Genomic DNA, 17,237 nt, shown 5'->3' on the forward strand with positions numbered 1-17,237 from the left:
TGGGGGGGGGATGCCGGAAGAGTGAAAGTGGGCAAGGGTTTTTCTTTTAAAGAGGTCCTTTGCACCTGCATGCAGACTTGTAGTCATGGAGCCCTGGGCTGATCAGGGCACTGCCTGAGTGCATTCTGCCATGTGATGGGGCAGGCCAGCATAGTGCCTGAATCCTTACACTGAAGTAATTCTCCATGACTTGAGAAACACTCACTGTTCATCTGAGATAGTCTGAATATGTTGTATTTGTCTGGATTTATTTTTTTCAATGTTCATGGACACAGGTAAATGAGTTAACAGTTAGAAGTGATGTTGTCTATAGGTTGGGGTTGTGTGTTCCTTTATTTTTTTCATTGATAGGTGACGGATATTAGTTTTAGAACAATTATTTTGGTGACAGGTTAATCTTGTAAGATGTAAATTCAGCTGGTATCTGTGACAATGTAAGAGAATCATGAGAGTAAGGAAGTGCTCCAGTCTTGTCACACAGCCTCTTCAAGAAGAGCTGCCTCTGTAGCTTCTGTTTTATAAAACTTGTCACGCCTGCACCACCAGTACCAGGGAGATCGTCACATCTCTGCACCACCCGTGTGTCACGGAAGGCTCACAAAAGATGTGCTCTGTTTCTCTCTCTCTCTCTCTCTCTCTCTCTCTCTCTCTCTCTCTCTCTCTCTCTCTCTGTATTGTTTTCGAGGCTGTCTGGAACTCACTCTGTAGACCAGGCTGGTTTCGAACTCACAGAGATCCGCCTGCCTCTGCCTCCCGAATGCTGGGATTAAAGGCGTGCGCCACCAAAGCCAGGCATCATCTCACTTTTTAATGGGGCACTTGATATAGGAAATTTTAAAACAAAGAGTATAAGAGTGAATTGGACAAATGAGGAGAAAGACTTTTGCTTGAATGAAATAATGATTCCTAATGGTTTCTCCTCTTTCTTATTTGCTAAGTTTGGCAACAAAAGTTTCAGGCTTTCTTTTTTATTTTTCTTTTTAAATAATTTTTATTGATTTCTATTTGGAATTTCACATCATGTGCTCGAATCCCACTCATTCCCCAGGCCCCCCAGTCCTTCCATGTCTGCCCTCCACCCTTGTAGCCTCCCCCAAGAAGAGGCGGTCCAGACCACAGGTATGCCCATGGCCTCTGGTGATAACATGAGTCACAAGCATCAACACAGACCCACAGATGCTGTTAAGTCGTGAACCCAGACAAGGCCCTCAGGGGCAGCGCAGGCCGGTACATCACATGGCCTCAGGTGGCAGCATTGGCACTCACATCATCGGCCTGTTCCTTGTCACTGTTTCATCTCCAGTCCCACCTCTCCCCACAGCACCTGAACCACTCTGCTTCTCTTTTCTCTCCCATCGCACACGTGCTTATTGTAGGGTGTTCAGTGGGCCCGCGGTCTCGAGCTGTCTGTCTTCTGCATGGCCTGCACTGCGTGGCAGCAGGCAGGGCCTGAGGCCTCTGGCTAGCTCCAGGCTTTCCTATTACTACTTACATGTCTAGTCTAGGTGGAAGATAACACATCTGTAACAGCAGAGGCAATGTGCATAGTAATACTAGTTTCAGGAGCAGTCCTGATCAGAGGGGATTTCATTTTCACCATGGGGCAGAATGCATGGTGGTGTGGTTCACACTGTGGCGTTTTACAGGATGAAGATGGCTAGGAGTTCAGTGCCTCCACAACACAGAAGGAGGCAGCTGACACTCTCCACTGGGAGGCGGTTATGTGCAGGGGGTTGCATGTTTTTTTTTTTGTATATTTAACCTTCTAGACTTTTCCCACGTGAGATCAATAAGTGGGAGCTCTCTTTCACTACTTGTATCAGTGTAGGCTTTGCAAAATAGTTCATAACCATAGATGCTGTGCTACCTTGCCCTCATTGCTGACCCCTGTTTTGTAAGATTAACACACCAAGAAAAGTGATGTGGGATCATCTTCACTGAGACCATAATTACTCTCCACTGGAAGTTTAGGGCTTCCTCAAAGACAGGATGAATTCTGTTTTCCTACTTTTCTGAAGCTCAGTTCTCAGGTTTACTTGGTGATCCCTGACTCATAAGCTCAGTTCAGGGCAAAAGATCATTAGTGAAATCTGTGTCCACTTTATCCTTTGAGTTTTAGGTTTATTTTCCCGTGAAATGTGAGTACTTGTCCTGTTACCAACACCATGTTCCATTACACACACACACACACACACACACACACAGAGAGAGAGAGAGAGAGAGAATTACACAGAACCAATTATTTAGTTACTAAGTTAACAAAAAATATATCATTTGGCTCCAGTTTAAATTAAAATCCTTCCCACTAAATCGTCTGTGGGAATCACTGCCAATGGCACACTGCCATCTTGTGTGCTGGCATAGAATACCTGGAAATTTGTATTTGCTCCTATTACCAGTGACTGTAGTTTTTTTCTCACCTTCTCCCTCTGTTGTAGGACTATGCCAAACCACCCTCATTCTATTACTCATTGTCTCCGTTGGCGTTGAAGAAAATGTGGAGCCCCTCCCAAGTGACCAATGGAAGAGCACAACTCACCATAGCCTAAGCCCTATCACCAGCATGTCTTCACCTGTAACTCTTTTTTGTTAGTATTTCAACAGTAAATTATATTGTATTCTCATTAAAATTACAGTGCTTATTCTCGTCAAGTCTCATAAAGCCACTTACTCTCAGCATCTTGAACAGCCATCTATGTTCCAATGGGCAGTTAAAAATAAAAACATGAACATGTGAAGTGGAATTATAGGGATGAGGGAGAAAAGGAGGGTGGGGGTTACAGTAATCAGAATGAGCTTTACACATGTATGAATTTTCTAAAGAGCAATTTAATAAAAATAAAGCACATCTCTCTTCCTGTTCTATAAACAATTTCTAAAGCAACATAAACTGCAGTTTTGTGTGGTGTGTGTGTGTGTGTGTGTGTGTGTGTGTGTGCGCGCGCGTGTGGGTGTGCATGCTGGAATTCTTGCTGAACATTTACACAGATAGTAGGATATTCTCACAACTGTTGTGGATTATGGAACCCTAGTGCATTTAATCAATGTGTCTACCCTGCCTTTTACAGGAAAAAATTTTTCTGATACAGGGTCTTGTTATGCAGCCCAGGTTGGCCTAAAATTTAGTATCTTTCTGCCTTTGCTTCTAGAGTGCTGGGATTAAAGATGTGCACCAGCATGCTTGGATTGATATATTTGTAATTATTTTTTAGTAAAGCTAGCTCCTTCTCTAATGATTTAAATGAGCAGCTAAGATTTCACTTCAATAAAGGTGACACGCAAAGCTTTGCTTATGCATCTTGAAAAATGTTCAGTTTTAAAGAAAATTAAATTACATGTTTTCCTGCTATAATTTTTGATTGAATAATGTATCTCATTGTCATATTATTGCATAGAGACATCCTCTGCTTTTTCTTAAACGGTTGACTGTATTCTGCAATATGAATGTGTCGTAATTTAGCCACTGACGGTTAATGAATGTGCACACATCGATTGCTTCTAGCCTCTCTCTCAGCTGTTTACTGAGACTTTGGAGAATTTTTTATTAGATGTATGGGATTACTTTATATTCTTTATTTATAATTTTAAAATTATCAAATACTCTTTTGCATTTACTTAAATAAACACTCTAGATGCTTTTGAAGGGGATTTAGTCTCCTGATAAAAGAAAAAAGTGAGACCACTGCTTATTCCCTCTTCTGAATTACCTATGGGTGCCTATAGGCACATGCATCACCATTTTGTGATTATATGACATTGAATTCTCCCCCTAACAAGATGTTGGTGACAAAAAGTTTTAGCTTTGCCTTTTGTTGCGAGGTGATGTGGCCAGAGTCTCTGTGTGTGACTTGCCTGTGTCTGCCTTGTGAGATGATCACCGACCTTTTCCCTTAAACCTGTCTTATAAAGTGTTTCCGTAACTTCTAAGAGAAAATTTTGATATTGATGACTTTTAACTGTGGAGGGAGAGTGGAATTTCCAGGGCCATTTTTATAGGAATGATTTATATGATAGTGAAATAGTTTCATACTGAAAGACAACATTTGTGTCAGAGGGCACGACGTACAGTCGTCATTCCAGGAAGAATGATGTGAGGGACTTGGACAGAGTGTGTAAGGTGCTTTTTGTCGTATAGCTTCCCCAGTGATCCAGAAGGCTTATCTGGCTCTCTGTGGCTGTGTTGATTTTGTCCTCTAGACAAACCAGCAGATCCTAGACCACAATAACAGTGGAACTAACAGAATCTTCACATCAATTGCCTTCTCTTTGTAATGTCAGGAAGTCCTCAAGACACCTGCTCTGGCTCTTACTCATTCAGTGTCATTTAAGAAACAATGCCCCAAATCTACATAAGACCAGACTAGACTCCCTTAATATAGGTGACAATGGTGTGACTGGGAAAATATATGAGGCCACTGGCAGTGGGTCCAAGACCTAACACTAATGCACAGACTGACTTAGTGGAGCCCATTCTATATGGAGAGATACCTTGCCCAGTCTAGACACAGGTGTGGGGGTGGAGAGGTGCCTTGGTCCTGCCTTAACTGGATGATGGGACAGATTTAGTAGACTTCATATGGGAGGCCTTACCTTTTCTGTGGAGCAGATGGGAGGAGGGGGGAGTGGAGGGAGCAGGAGAAAAGGAGGGAGGGGGAACTGGGAATGGAATGTAAAAAATAAATTACCAATAACAATAATAAAAAAACAAGGCCTCAGTCTCTGCAGCACTTTTCTCTGAAACACATATTCTATGTTTTTATGACATACTAGATTGGCAATAATTCAAATACCAGGGTATTCCAAATGGCACAAAAACTCCACTCTAATAAGACTAATCTCTTCAGTATTCATCACATTAATATAGACTTGAGGTTTTATTTTTGCACCAATTTTAGATAACTTACGTGTATCGTGGGTTGCAAGATACATGCTTCTCACGTCTTATTTCCTATTGACACATACTTCAGTTTTACTCAGTTAAAATCAATTCAGTTCCATTAATCACAGTTCCATTGAATTATTTTTTAATTAAAAAGCAATTCAAATCTTTCAGAAATGTTTTTTCTTTTTTTAAATTTAAATTAGAAAAAAGCTTGTTTTACATGTCAATCGCAGTTCCTTCTCCCTCCCCTTCTCCCCTACCTCCACTGAAACCCTGTCCCATTCCCTTTCTGCTCCCCAGGGAGAGTGAGGCCTTCCATGGGGGATCTTCAACGTGTGCCATATCATTTGGATGAGAGCCTAGGCCCTCCCCCATGTGTCTAGGCTGAGATAGTATCCCTCTATGTGGAATGGATTCGTATACTAGGGATAAATACTCACCCACTACCAGAAGCCCCATAGATTGCCCAGACCTCCAAACTGACATCCACATTCAGGGGGTTTGGAACAGTCCTATGCTGGTTTCTCAGCTATCAGTCTGGGGTCCATGAGCTCCACCTTGTTCAGGTCAGCTGTTTCTGTGGGTCTCACCAGGCTGGTGTTGACCCCTTTGTTCATCACTTCTCCCTCTCTACAACTGGATTCCAGGAGTTTGGCTCAATTTTTAGTTGTGCATGTCTGTTTCTGCTTCCATCAGCTACTGGATGAAGGTTCTAGGTATGTAAGGTAGTCGTCAATCTCATTATCAGAGAAGTGCATTTAAGGTAGCCTCTCCACTATTGCTTAGATTCATAGCTGATTCATTCTTGTAGGTCTCTGGACATTTCCCTAGTGCCAGATTTCTCTTCAGACCTTCAATGGCTCCATCTGTTATGGTATCTCTTTTATTGCTGTTCTTCCCCAGACTCAATCTTCCTGCTCCCTCATGTCCTCCTTTCCCCTCCTCTTTTCCCCTTCTCTTTCTCCTAACTCCCTCTCCCCTCCCCCAATGCTCAGGAGATCTTTTCCTCTCCTCTTCTCTGGAGGACTGTGCATATCTCTATTAGGGTCCTCCTTACTTCCTAGCTTGTCTGGCACTGTGGATTGTAGGCTGGGAATCTTTTGCTCTATGTCTAAAATCCATATATGAGTGAGTACATACCATGTTTCTCTTTTTGTGACTGGGTTACCTCACTTAGGATAGTTTCTTCTAGTTCCATCCATTTGCCTGTGAATTTCAAGATACTGTTTTTTTGTTTGTTTTTCTGTTGAGTATAAATGTACCACATTTTCTCTATCCACTCTTCAGTTGAGGGACATCTAGGTTGCTTCCAGGTTCTGGCTATTATAAATAGTGCTGCTATGAACATAGTTGGACAGACATCCTTCTTATATGAATATGCGTCTTTTGGGTATATGCCTAAGAGTGGAATTGCTGGATCTTGTGGTAGACTGATTTCCATTTTCTCGAGGAACCGCCATATTGATTTCCAAAGTGGCTGTACGAGTTGGCACTTCCACCATCAGTGGAGGATTGTTCCCCTTTCTCCACATCCTCTCCAGCATACACCATCATTGGTGTTTTTGATTTTACCAATTCTGACAGGAGCAAGATGGTATCTCAGAGTTGTTTTGATTTGCATTTCCCTGATGGCTAAGGATGTTGAGCACTTTCTTAAGTGTCTCTCAGTCATTTTAGATTGCTCTATTGAGAATTCTCTATTTAGTTCTGTACCCTACTTTTTAATTGGATTATTTGGTGTTTTGTTGACTAGCTTCCTGAGTTCTTTGTATATTTTGGAAATCAACCCTCTGTCAGATGTGGGGTTGGTGAATATCTTTTACCATTCTGTGGGCTGTTGTTTTGACATGTTGACTGTGTCCTTTGCCTTACAGAATTTCTCAGTTTCAGGAGGTCGCATTTATTAATTGTCTACCTCAGTGTCTATGCTACTGGTGTTAAGTTCAGGAAGCTGTCTCCTGTACCAATTTGTTCAAGAGTACCTCCTACTTTCTCTCCTATGAGGTTCAGTGTGGCTGGACTTGATCCATTTGGATTAAGTTTTGTGCATGGCAATAGATATTGATCTATCTGCAGTCTTCTACATGCTATCATCCAGTTATGCCAGCACCATTTGTTGAAGATGCTTTCTTTTTTCCATTGTGTAATTTTAGTTTCTTTGTCAAAAATCAGGGTTCTTAGTTGTGTAGGTCCATATCAGGGTTCTCAATTTGATTCCATTGGTCTACCTGCCTATTTTTGTGTCAATACCAAACTGTTTTCAGGACTATAGCTCTATACTAGAACTTGAAGTCAGGGTCTCCGGAAGTTCCTATATTGTATAGGGTTGCTTTGGCTGTCCTGGATCTTTTGTTTTTCCATATAAAGTTGAGTATTGTTCTTTCAAGGTCTGTGAAGAATTGTGCTGGAATTTTAATAGGGATTGTACTGATTGTGTAGATTACTTTTGGCAAGATTGCCATTTTTACTATGTTGCTCCTACCAATCCAAGAGCATGGGAAACCTTTCCATTTTCTGGTATCTTCTTTAATTTCTTTCTTTTTTTCTCTCTTATTTTCTTTTCTTTTCCTTTTTTCTATTTTTTTAATTTAAATTAGAAACAAACTTGTTTTACATGTCAATCACAGTTCCCTCTCCCTCCCTTCCTCCCTTGGCCCCCACTGACCCTCTGTCCTATCCCCTTTCTGCTTCCCAGGGAGGGTGAGGCCTTACATGGGGTAATCTTCAACATTTGTCATATCATTTGGAGCAAGGTCTAGACTCTTGCTCATGTGTCTATGCTGAGAGAGTATCCCTCTATGTGGAATGGGCTCCCAAAGTTCATTCGTATGCTAGGGATAAATACTGATCTACTACCACAGGCCCCATAGATTGCTGAGGCCTTCTCACTGACACCCATGTTCAGGGAGTTGGAGAGATGGCTCAGTCATTAAAGGCTAGGCTCACAACCAAGAGTATAATTTCTTTCTTTAAAGACTAAAAGTTCTTGCTATACAGCTCTTTCATTTCTTTGGTTAGCATTACCCCAAGGTATTTTATGCTGCTTGTGGCTATTGTAAAGGGTGATTCTTCTCTGATTTCTTTCTCAGCCTTTTTATCATCTGTATATAATAGGGCTACTGATTTTTTTAGTTAATCTTGTATCCTGCCACTTTGCTGAAGGTGTTTATCAGCTGTAGGAGTTTCCTGGTAGAGTTTTTCTGGGTCACTTATGTAAGCTATCACATCATCTGCAAATAGTGAAAGCTTGACCTCTTCTTTTTCAATTTGTATCCCCTTGATCTTCTTTTATTGTCTTATTGCTCTAGCTAGAACTTCAAGTACAATATTGAAGAAGTATGGAGAGAGTGGACAGCCTTGTCTTGTTGCTTATTTTAGAGGAAGTGCTTTGAGTTTCTTTCCATTTAGTTTGATGTTGGCTGTTCGTTTGCTGTATATTGCTTTTATTATCCTTAGGTATGTTCCTGTTGTCTCTGATCTCTCCAAGACCTTTATTATGAAGGGGTGTTGGATTTTGTCAAAGTCTTTTTCAGCATCTAATGAGATGATCATATGATTTTTCTTTTTTCAGCTTGTTTATATAGTGGATTACACTGATGAATTTTCATATGTTAAACTATCCTTGCATCCCTGGGATGAAGCCTACTTGATCATGGTGTATGATTTTTCTGATGTGTTCTTGGATTTGATTTGCCAGTATTTTATTAGAATTATTTTTAATTGAAGTAGAATTACATCACTCTCCCCCCTATCTTTCTTCCATCTACCCTTTCTCAGGGACCCTCCTTACAATCCCATGTTTCCTCCGCCTCTCTCAAGTGTCTTGATTATTACGTATGTATTCATATAAACATATACATGTATATGTATGCATAATTATATAAATACAAACTGCTGAGTGTGTTCTTGTTTGTGTGTATATGGTTTAGGGTTGATCACTTGCATTGTACAACCAATAGGGGCGCTCATCCCTGGGAGATGGTAATTCTCCTATCCCTAGAAGTCATTAGTTGCCTGTATAGTTCTTTATCCATGAGTGGATTCCTGTGGGAGTTTACCCTTTCCATGTTAACATATCCACTGATATTGCCATTACTTCAGCCTCCATGGAACCAGAAATTACTATGTAAGAGAAGCAACTAAACAGTCCTACTTAGACAATAACCAGCATGACACAATATTCATAGAGATAAATGTAGCTGCCACCCCTCATCAAAGAAGCTTCTCTTTACAGCCATTGCAGACACATAGAAACCACAGCTGGACACAAAGCAGATACTAACAGATCACAGGGAGCCTGGCCCCAGTGGATACACTGCAGTTCCTGTACCTATGGCTCAGGGAATATTGTGGAGGAGGAGGTGGAAAGATTGCAAAAGCCAGAATACCAGGAAGTCTGCAGTGCAGTAGTCTCCTAGAAAGTTTATTTTTTAATAATATACTAAGCATATTAAAAATATACTGAGCAGATACCTAAAGCAAGTCTCCATGCTGGATGCTGCAATACACATAAGGTCAGTAAGGCAAAGACAAAAATGATTTCTTTGGCTGAAGGGCAGACTAGTTATTCTGAAGTAATTTTCTGTGAAATAGATGTAGGTTACAATATATATTCATGAATTGTTCGAATGCCCCAAAATGCAACAAAAATAGTCGGGGAACAGACTTATCAACTGAAAAAAATTAGTATGCAAAGTAATGGATTTTGTTTTGGCATTTCACGCATCTTTCATTAGAGTTTGTTCCAGTTGCTCCCCTCCCCCCCAGTCTTTCCTCCCCTCCTGAGCCCCTCTACCGTCTTTCCTTCCCTATTTCTGTTTTCATGTCACACACATTCACTACAGTCTTGTTCTTCTCCCTCCCTCAAGATCTCTTCTTCCCTTCTCATGTCCCCTTTCAAGATTCTTCCCCCCCCCCTCTCTCTGTCTATTTCTGTGTCTGTCTCTCACACACACATAGACATTCAAATGTAGGCTCTGAATATGAAAGAAATACAGAGTCATGAGTTATTTTTCATTTGAAGTCTGCTTCTATTTCATTTTTATGACAGAATAAAATCCATGGGTTCTATTTTTGCTTTGTCTATGCAGCTGCTGATTTAATTTATTGTGAATAGTATGACAAGAAGCATGGCCGTGAAAGTATCTCTATGGAATACTTAGTGTCCCCCATACCTGACAGTAGTGGATCAGATGATAGGTCTATTTAAAGTTGTTGATTTCCACAGTGGTTGAACCAGTTACACTCCCTCCAGGAGTGTGTAAGATTTCCTACTCTCATTCACTCTCAAGCCTTTGATGAAGCTTGTTTCTTGATGTTAACCATTCTGACTGGGATGAGGTAGAATCGCAAAATACTTTTAATTTCATTTCTCTGATTATTTAGGACTTTTTTCTTTTAAAAATACTTTGATTACATTTATTTGTGTGTAATGGTGGGGCATGTGTGTCACAGATGTGTGTGGCATTTAGAGGACAATTTGCAGGAGCTAGTTCTGTCTATCATATAGGTTCCAATGACAGGATCCAGGCTGGCTGTTTGCATTTCTTCTTTTGAGAATTGTCAATTCAGCACATCAGCCCATTTATTGATTGGATGATTTGAAATGTTTGTATTTAATTTTTAAAAATATTCTAGATATTAGTCCTTGGTCTGAAGAATAGGTGGCAAAGAACGCCCATTATCTTGTAGGCTCTCTTTATTCTGGTGACTTCCTTTTCTGTGTAATTGTCTTTTAATATCAGGTAATTCCATCTGCTGACTGCTGGAATATTTCCCGTGCTATTGGAGGTCTTTTCATAAAATGGTCCCCTATGTTTCCTTCAGCAGTTTCAAAGTGTTAGGATTTACTTTTAAGTCTTTGGTCCAGTTTGAGTTTATTTTGGAACAGGTTGAAAAGAGAAATCAGTATCACTCAGCCAAAAACTTTGATAACTACAATAGTAACCTGCCAACAAGATCTACTGGTGTAACAGTGACACAAATGGACGCTAATCAGTAGGGGTGAGGCTTCTAGTTGAGCACCACCTAGATTTTTTTCATGGTTGATGACATTAATAACTGATGTCATAAACAGTTGGGGCTTATCATCATGTTTTGGTGGGTAATCAATAGTGTTGGCAATAGCTTGTGATTTTTAATTTGTGTGTGTGGGTCATCTAGGGGACCCCTTTGGCCAATAACTCAATGATGTGTATTAAATTCTTGATATTGGGTATTTTATTTGGTACATAAGATGTCTAGGTGGGGCATTCTCTCTTCCATTATGTGGTATGTTTACTTATTATACACTGACACAGGCTTATGCTTAGCTAGCTTTCTTATATGACCCAGGACCACCTGCACATGGACTGCTACTGCTCACAGTGTCTGGGCCCTTCAACATTAACTAGCAATAAAGATAATACACCAAAGACACCATCTACAATCTAATATAACGGAATTCTTTAATTGAGACTCCCTCCTTAGGCTGTGCCAAATTGACAGTTAAAGTTAGCTAGCACATTTGCTATTTAAAAATTTTCATGGTAAATATCTCTTGCTTTCATGGTTAGTTTTATTTGTACTATTTAATTTTTGAAGCTGTTCTGGAAGGGATTGTTTTCCTGACTTCTTTATCAATATGTCATTATTGGTATATTGTAAAGCTATTGAGTATTTTGGAGTGTGTGTGAGTACACTTAAATGTGTGAATATACTTGTGCATGCAGGTGTGTGTGTGTGTGTATGTGTGTGTGCGCCAAATGACAACTTCAGTATTCTTCAGATGTCATTCACCCTTAGTTTTTTTTTTTTTTGAGGCAGGATCTCTCACTGGCCTGAAACTCAACAAGTAGGGTTGGATGGATGGTCTGAACCCCATGGAACCTCCTGTCTTTTCCTTCCCAGCATACATATTTCAAGTGATTTCCATCACTTCCATCTTTTTTCTTTTAATGTGAGTTATGTAGGAATTGAACTCAGGTCCTCATGGATGCAAGGCAAATACTTTACCAACTGAACTATCTTTCCAGGCCTATGGATTTTCTATGTTGATGCTGTATACTAATACGTTGCTGACAATTTTTTTTTATGAGATCTAAGAGTTTTCTTGTGGAGCTTTTAGGTCTTTTAAGTATGAGATTATGTGGTCTGAAAATAGTGATAATTTGACCTATTTTTTTGCTATCTATATCCCTTTTTAGTCTTTATTTTAGTTATTGCTTTATCTGAGACTCTAAGCATGATTCTGAATACTAGTAAAGAAAGTGGCCATTTTTGTCTTGTTACTGAGTGTAAAGGAAATACCTTTCTCTTGTTTAGTATGTTGTTGGCTGTAGGTTTGTCCTATGTAGCCTGTGTTATGTTGAGGTCTGTTCCTTCTGTTCCTAGGTTGGATCCTGGGCTGTAGGAAAGAAGAGAAAGTGATCTGGGAGAAAGGATCTGCTGTTCCTGTGGATGTGACTGACTTCTTCAAGTGACAGACTTCCCTGCATAATTGACTATACGCTGGGAATGCAGGCCTTTAAAATAAAAAACAACCTTTATTAATTAAAGTGACTTTTGTCACACACAGCAACAAAAACTGGACTAAAACACTGATTAGAATCGGGGGTTTTCTGTTTTGTTTTAGGGTGTGTGTGTGTGTGTGTGTGTGTGTGTGTGTGTGTGTGTGTACCATGATTGATTCCTCCCTAGCTCTCCTTTGCTCATCTAGTAGTCGTATGAGTTTTTCTTTCATGTTGCTGCTTTTTCATCCAATTTGATGACCTTTTCTCTGGGTTGCTTCTTTTCCTTTGTAGCCCTTGATAGAGTTCATCTGCTTTGTTTGTAGCTGTTTTGAGGTCATTTATCATTCTTTTTTGCTAGTACAATGTTGATAACATCAGCATTATACCTACCTCAATTTCTTTGAATTCAGTAATAGAGGAAGTATGATCTTTTAGAAGAGTTGCATTGTCTTGCTGTAGCACAAAAAATTCCCAGAGACAGATATTGAGGTTCAAGTTTCAAGCTGAAGATTAGAGAAGCAAAACAACTGGCTACTAGCTCTTATGTCTACCTCGAGCTGAAAGCTTTGATCCTGTCTGTCTCCATGAACTCTCCACCAAGCCTCAGAATGCTGCTTCTCCTCAGCATGGGTGGAGAATCCATCTCCTAGTGCTGGGATTAAAGGCCTGTGATCCGAAGTACTGAGATCACCTTTGTGTGAGCGCTTTCTCTTTAGGACTGGAGCAATTTTTCATATAGCTCACTGTGGCCTTGAACTAACAGAGATCTGTCTACCTCTACCTCCCAAGTGGTAGGAATAAAGGTACCACCACCACCTAGCTCTATGGCTGGGATTAAAGGTGTGCACCACCACAACCTGGCTTCTATGGCTAACTAGTATGGGATGTTTTGCTATTTTGATCTTTAGTGGCTTTAATGAATCATAAACAATTTTTACAACATCTTGCTTTTTTGTTTTTCTTGTGTTTTAATTTTGTAACTTTTGCATCTATTGGTTTGGACGTCTCTCCTGGTTGTATTTTTGTATTACATTATTGAGCAGTTTTCTCTTGATTCCTTTGCTCCCAGTACTACTATCTTTTTTTTTTTTTTTTTGAGGGCAGACCCTTGAGTAAATGAGGATTTTCAACACCAGAACAGCAGGTACATACGTCACACCTTTCACACTGAAGGAGCTAGAGCTACAGGCAGCATCATGCCTGGAATCGCAGCTGCAGATTTGATACAGGCTGCAGGTGTCTGGGGAGCACTGTGCTGTCCTGCACAGAAGTAGGTACTTGAGTCAGCAGGTTCTGATGCAGAGATAGTCAGGACACTGTCCTTTCTTGTGCCACCAAACTCAGCAGTCACTTTGCCATTTCTGACCAACTCACCACTCTTATATATGGCCACCAAGAGGACCAGGCCTCCTTCAGGGTCCTGCTTGTACCACAGAACGTTGTTAAGTGTACTTGAGGAGTTGCAGCTCATGGAGGCATTCTTTCCTTCTGGGATGGATATATACTGAACACTCTGACTCAGAACTTGACCATTCACCACTAGATGGAAAGACAAAGAAAGCAATTCCGTTGACTTAGACCACCTTTCTCAAACTCATGGAGGATGCTGTACCCCACAAGTACCCAGCTCTGCTCTGTAGACTTCCTTCCCTTCTCCCCTATCTTTCCTTGGTGTCTTTTCTAGACGTGGGTAAATCCTCATCTCATTCCCTCGTAGAGATTCTTCTGCTTCAGAATTCCCTGTGGATGAAGAAGAAACCCCTGAGACTTACATGTTAGTTGCATCCAGAGGATTGTTAATAGACCTTCGAGGAGCATCTCTGCAGCAAGCAATTCTTTTCTAAATGGTTTCCTGTTTCAAGAAACTCATCTAGGCTCAGAGTAACACGATTTAATTACCATTGTGGCATTAAAAACAACCTGTTCAGTGTATCAGCTAATCTGATCGCTCATTGGATGTTTCCCAGGAGTTATAACTAATCTAGAAAGTAGTTAGGAATGAAGATGCTGCCCCCTTATGGTCAAACACTAGATTCTGACTCTGTTTTCAGTCTTTTATTAATCGTATTTCCTGTTCCTTTAATGAACACACCATATACCCAGGATATATGGGAGAGCTATACAGGTATGAATTAGAGCATAAATGACCCAAGAACAGCTTACAATATCTCTGAGAAGTCACAGCAGGAGATGGGAGTCTAGCTGATTAGAATGCATTTAGAAAAGTTATTTTTCTCAGTGACAAGGATATGTGGGTGTTCAAGATACTTGGGGAGCTGGGGTGGGATTGGCTTCCCTGGTCACAGAATGGGATTCTGCAGGCACATGAACAGAATGCCCACAGAAGCATGGGCGCTTTGACAGTCTTGCTAATCAGTGCTACCTCAGAAACTAGAGGCTAAGGACTAGGCATTGGCCTTCACCCAGGAACTGTGAACTATGAACCATGCTGTAGTTGAAAGTGGAACTAGACTTTCAGGTCTTCCATTGTTACTGGGAAAGGCAGGCATCCAGTTTCATAGGAAAACAGCAACAAAAACAACAATAAACCCACGCTTTACTGAAGAAACCTCATTTTCTAAATCAAAGAGGCAGAGTCTGCAAACCAGGTTTAGCTGAGAGTGCAGCAGGCAAGTATTTGAAAAAGGAACAGAAACCATATTTCCTGGATATATAACTCATTAAGTATGTATGACTGTCCCAGGTTAGTAGAAACCAAAACAGAAGGACAAGACTCCTACAGGGACGGTGAAGGCATCGGTAGACAGGAGGCTGCCTCTGATTTTAAACGCAGCAGTGTGGTCATTCTGGCTTTTCTATAGAAGCAGATGAAACCATGTATATTATCAAAACATCATTTCTATAGAAATGGAAACTCACAGGGACTTTCTTCTAAAGAATGAAACGAATGTGGCGTCTTGGTCCTTTCTCCTTTCTTGACTTCTTCCTTTCCTTCCCTTTTGTTCTGAGAACCAAGCCCAGAATCTCAGGATCTCACATGGCTTAAGAAAGTACCTTGACATGGAGATACACATTTCTTTTCTATGTGAACTATCTGGTCAATTCACTTACCCACCTACTGAATGTATTCTTTTAGTTTTTTGAGTTCTTTTGACCTTTGAGTCCTTTATCTAGTTTAGATGTCAAGTCCCTGTCAGGTGAATAGGTTGCAAGAATTTTTTTCCATTCTGCATTCTATCTCTGAACTTAAAATTTTAATTTAATTAAAATGTAACTACATCATTTCTTCCCTTTCTCTCCTTCTTCCTACCCCTCTCATGTCTGGCCCCTCTCCCAATTTTATGGCCTTCTTTGCTTTAACCATTGTTGTTACATATACAAATCAATGGATCAATGTATACATATAAATACAACTTGCTGAGTCCATTAGGTCTGTGTGCATGTGTATTGTTTCCAGATAGACCACTTGATACTGGAAATCAACAAAGGGGCTCATCCTTTGTCTCTGAGCAGTTGCTAATTATCTGTAGCTTTTCGTCTGGGGGTGGAGCCCTGTGAGATTCCCCTTCTGGTGCTGGTGTTGGCCTTGTTTAGGCAGTCATGTTATTTAGATTTCCTGGGTGTAGAGTCCCTGTCATAGCCGGACAGCTATGTACTTCCTCACCCTCATTTCTCCACTTTAATGATGTTTCCTGTGCCTTGGATGCAGAAGCTATGTTGTAGGTACATGATTGGGGGCTGAGCGTCCCACGGTCAGTCATCCTCTGTATTTTGATTAGCTGTGTGATTCTGCAATAGTCTCCTTCTGATGTGAACAGAGGCTTCTTGGATGAGAGGTGAGGTCTACAGTTACCTGCAGATTTCATGAGTTTTGCTTTTGTTATCACACAAAAGGTTTTAAATTTTATGCAGTTCCATGCATAAATTCCTGTTACTTTTTGAGCAGTCTGAGTCTTTTGCAGAAATTCATTACCTATGTCTGTGTCTTGAAATAGTTTTCCTTGAGTAGTTTCATTGTTTCAGATCTCACATTAAAGTTTTTTAAAATTCATTTTGAATTGATTTTGGCATGGAGTGGGGAGTATCTGGTGTCATTCTCCATGTGGATATCCAGTTTTCTTAGCTGTTTTTTCCTCTAGCACATACTTTTGATACCTTTGTAAAAAGTCAGATGGTTATAGATACATTTTTCCCTGGATTCTGTCCTATTGCTCTGATCTATGCGTCTGTTTTATGCCAGTGTCATGCTCTAACTGTGGCTCTAGTATAACTTGAAATCAGATATGATGGCAGCTCCAGCTTGGCTCTTCATTCTTGAGATTGCTTTCTGCTGTTTGGTGCCTATCTTGCTTCCAAGTGAATTCTAGGGTTATTTTTCCTCCTTATGTGAAGCATGTTATTAGAATTTTGTGGAAGATTGTATTGAACCTGTAGATCACGGCCGTTTCACAACACTAATTCTTCAAAGGCTGGCTATACAGCATATTTATCATTCTACTGAACACGAACGTCAGTCCTATGAAACAGTACCAGTTGTGCCAAGATCCTGTTTTGTATTTTTCCCTTAATTTCATTTATTCTTCAGAATTTCATACATGTTTACAATAAAATATGATTGTACATGCCCTCAGTTCTCCCCTTCATCTCCCCCATTTTCCCCTACCATGTGCCCCTCCCAACTTACCGTATTTTGATGTTTATTTGAATATATTTTATTACACTTTTCAATTTGTCTCCTTTCATCCTCTCTTCATATTTTATTTTATATATTTTTCTCTTTTCCCCCTTTTTGTCTATTAACTTTTCCCTGGAATATTTTGCCAATCTGTCTTTGGAGTTGTTTTTAGTGTGCATATAACAGTGACAAATGTTTTGTAGATTTTCCTTTAAACTTTTTACTTTTT

This window comes from Mesocricetus auratus, unplaced genomic scaffold (genome assembly GCF_017639785.1).
Source record: "Mesocricetus auratus isolate SY011 unplaced genomic scaffold, BCM_Maur_2.0 Super-Scaffold_100707, whole genome shotgun sequence".
In the NCBI taxonomy this organism is placed as follows: domain Eukaryota; kingdom Metazoa; phylum Chordata; class Mammalia; order Rodentia; family Cricetidae; genus Mesocricetus; species Mesocricetus auratus.